At 36.6% G+C, this 4,103-nt stretch overlaps 1 non-coding gene across 1 annotated transcript; it reads right to left on the bottom strand.

Moving 5' to 3' along the window:
* Window positions 1–3,586: 3,586 nt before the first annotated feature.
* LOC131235925 (small nucleolar RNA R71) lies at window positions 3,587–3,693 on the bottom strand. Its single transcript, XR_009166438.1, has one exon. It is a non-coding gene; the product is annotated as a small nucleolar RNA R71 (small nucleolar RNA).
* Window positions 3,694–4,103: the final 410 nt, after the last annotated feature.

The following is a 4,103-nucleotide window of genomic DNA, read 5'->3' as shown; positions in this document are numbered from 1 at the left end:
CTTGAGTAGGCATATGTTGCCTTGTGTAGGCTCCTAGTGATGTCCTTATGTAGGAGTTGTTGCCTTGTGTAGGCAGTATTGTGTAGGCTCTTGGTTGTGTCCTTGAATAGGACTTATTGGTTTGTTTAGGCTCTTAAGGTTGTCTTGTTTAGACTCCTTAGCTAACCTTGTGTAGGTTGTGAATGTTTAGGGTTAACATGATTTAAAACCATTTAATAGTGAAATCCGACACACTCCAGGGTGGAGTGCGTCAACTGGGAGTGGATTGGGCACGTAGTTGAACCACTATATATTGCTGTGTTTGTAATGATTGCCTTTGCTCATATGTATTGACTATGTAATTGTTTACTTTTTCCACAATAAATGTTTGATAAAATGCAGCACTAGAACTTGAATTTAAATGATCTTGTTATAATCCTGCTTAACCGTTTTGAGGTTGGTAGAATTTATAGCTTAGTAGGATTAGAGTTCTAAAAAGTCCTATTCACCCCCCCTACAGGACACTTTGACATATATCCATACTTCAATAGTAGCGGTTTTACCACAATTACAGTATTGGCTTCATATTCAGAGAGAGAGAGAGAGAGAGAGAGAGAGAGAGAGAGAGAGAGAGAGAGAGATTCACGCACTCAAAGATGCCCATATTTCTCCATGATTCTCCATATTAGGAGGATACTCAAGTGAACTAGGTTTGCCATTCTAGGAGAGGTTTCAGCCGTGTCTTCAGCGTTTTCTACATGTTTGCTACATTAAGGATAGATCTAGATCGGATCAATATCTCCTCCCAGACAGATTGGGAAGAATGGATCCAGAGGTTGAACTTCATCGGCTGAAACATCTGGAGAGATTGCTGGATCGAGGTAAAGAACATCTTCGCCTAAAGGGGATTTGAAGATAGTCTCTTCGGTACACCTCTTCATAAGCAGATCCATCATCGCCATTATGTCTTTCTGGTCCAACGAAGGTGTAGCTGATGAAGAAGCAGCCATTGCAAGAGACACGAGAATGAGAAGCAGAGGTTTTGGAAAGAAAATTGCAGATAGAAGAAATCTGGAAGTGTAGTAGAATTAGATTCAAAGTGCTAGATATATATACGTAAATGGAAGAGGCATTTATTACGAAATCACAATTATTTTGACAGAACGGTTAGAAGAGATACGTGTAAATAGGGGATTCATTCGATGCCTCGATTCGATGCGATCGAGAATGACGATAACAATCGAATGTTGAGGGTCAAATATTGCATATTATCCCCCTTTTATATCTTGGTTTTATGAACATGATAATGCTTAATGTTCTATTTTGCTTATGTTTGTGTTGCAAGGTGAATTTAAGAACTTGGATTGAAAAGGGTGCTAAAAGCGTGGATTTGATGCTCAAGAATCACTAAGGCAAGGGATAGATCTTAGAAGGCTAAGATTGAAGAATTCACATGCTAAAGATCTAAGAAAACCAAGTGAGGAATGAAGAGAATCAAATATTTGAAGTGAAGAAAAGGAATCCTAAAATTATCCTTAAAGCAAACATATTCCTGAAAGTGTCCTGAAGAAGCATATTCTGAAACTCTGGTCATTTTGTGAAATTAAGCAAAGTGAAGTCTATTTTGAAAAACTGCATAAATTTGAGGTGATTTCTGAAATTTTCCAAGTTGGTGCAAAAGGAGGTGCTGTAAAACTATAAATAGGAGTCCCTAGGATGTTCCTATACATCATGTAGGGTTTGTGGAGTGGAGTAAAAGCATGGAGAAGCCGTCGCCAAGAGTTTTTCTCCCCTTAGTTGTTTTTATGCTTTTCTTAAGAGTTTTTAGTTCAATCATGTCTATGGTTGGCTAAAACTCTTAGCTAAGTCTAAGAGGTGAAGCTTGTAGCATGATTGAGATGTTTTCTTTGTTTTGATTCATATTTTTATTGAACTCTCTTGGATTCTAGTTTGATTATGAAAGATTATTTTTAGTTTTTAATGGTTTATTGTGACAAATTACAATAGATCTGTGATAGCTTGAGATATCTTCTTTTCCTAAATTGAGATTGTAAAATTAAGAGATCTTGTTGTTCACCATCGCCCCTTGGGCATGGTTGGATGATGGAATCCTTTCTAACCTTCACAATTCTCTTATAATTGGTTGTGTGATTGGTAGATCTTGTTGTTTGCCTTGTCTCCTGGGCATGGTTAGGTGATGGAATCACTTCCAAATCATCACAGCTCTCATCCATTGATGATTAGATCCACGAGAAGTTTAGAGATATGACAAATCTCTTCGTCCTTCAATCAAGCAAGGTAGCATCCTTAGAACCTACAAGTGGATCCTTGGAAACCCTAGTTTCCCACCTTTGATTTTCTTAAGTTTTTCATTAAATCTCTCACAATTACTCTCAATCACTTCATAATTAGTTTTACATATTTTTCTAGTTCTAGTTCTAGTTGCTTTTAGAATACTCACGAGATTAGTCCTGGTGGATTTGACCTCGGTCTTACCGAGATTATTATTAGATCGCAACCCTACACTTGGGGTTGTGAATAAGTTTTTGGCGCCGTTGCCGGGGACTAATGGTTGCGTTTTTCTAGGAATAACCAGTTTTGAAATTAGGTTAATATTAGGGTTTTTTTAGTTTCTATTTTTAGGATTAGGGTTTTCTGAATTATTTTAGAAACTAACTTAACTTTCTATTTCAAGGTTTAGAAACTTTCCTAATTTGTTTTTAGAAACTAATTTTTTTTTTAGAAACTTTCTTAGATCTACTTTCTAATTTTCTATTTTTAGAAACTTTCCTTTTTAGAAACTAGTTTTCTTTCCTAATTTTTTTTATAGAAACTTTCTAATTTTAGAATTTCTGCTTTTTTTTTTTTATAAAAGAAATTGACTTGTTTTGTTTTGTTTTGCAGGATCTTAATTTAGGAACTTTTAATTTGGTAACTTCTTTCTAATTCCCTTTCTCTCTCTCTCTCTCTCTATTTCTAGATTTCTATTTCCTTTCTTTCTTTTAGGTTTAGGTTAGAATCTGAAATTGAGGGTTGAGAGTGTTTCATGCCCAAGTGGATCCGTGACAACACCCTACGTCTCTTGAGCGAAGGAGGATTGGTTGAGGGGTTATCTATCCATTGCAGGATTAGACACCACTTGAGATTCTCAGAGTTAATTGAGGTTATAGCTACTAATCAACTGGGAAGACAACCTCAATCTAGGGTTGAGGAAGTCCAGGATGAGAATGAGGTGCATCAAGAACCCTCGCCTCATACCTTACGAGATTATCTACAATCGGTGGGGGTGAGCACACCCTCAAGTATGGTTTTTTCAGAAAATATGGGACATATGGATATTAAGCTAGGGGCGATCTGACTCCTTCCAAAATTCTATGGACTTAAATCTAAAAGTCCATATCTACACTTGAAAGAGTTTGACAAGATTATAGCCACTTTATATTTTCCTAACGTGTCTGAGGACACGGTCAGACTAAAGCTCTTTCCCTTTTCTTTGAAAGAGAGAGCTAAGATGTGGTTGTACTCATTACATCCCCGATCTATTGGCACATAAAATGACATGATAAGGGAGTTCATAAAGAAAATTTTTCCACATCATAAAACGAACACCCTTAGAAAGTCAATCATGAACTTCACCCAAAAGGAGGATGAAACATTCTTACAATGTTGAGAGCGGCTCAAGGATCTTATTAGTTCATGCCTACAATATAGTTTTGAAACGTGGTGCATTACACACTTTTTCTATGATGGTCTGACATCTTCCATGTGCCAATTGTTTGAGACAATGTGTAATGGGGAATTTATGAATAAAAATATCGATGATGTGTAGGACTACTTGGATAGACTTTGCTAAAAATGCACAATTATGGGACACATACCCAAAATCAAGTATCACTTATAGGCCCACTCAATCAAAGAAAAGGGGTGGATTATACCTTCTGAAAGAGGATGATGATATTAATGCTAAAGTGGCTAATCTCATAAGAAAATTCAAGGCCATGGAACTAAAGAAGGATAAGGTTAAGGAAACTTTCTATGGTATTTGTGCTTGCAATGTTCACGCAACTGAAAATTGTCCAACAATACCTGCCTTTCGAGAGGTGTTGAATGAGGAATATAATGCT

Source organism: Magnolia sinica, chromosome 19, assembly GCF_029962835.1.
Source record: "Magnolia sinica isolate HGM2019 chromosome 19, MsV1, whole genome shotgun sequence".
Taxonomy (NCBI): Eukaryota; Viridiplantae; Streptophyta; class Magnoliopsida; order Magnoliales; family Magnoliaceae; genus Magnolia; species Magnolia sinica.
Note: the sequence above shows the minus strand (reverse complement) of the source record. Positions and strands in the feature narration are given on the sequence as shown.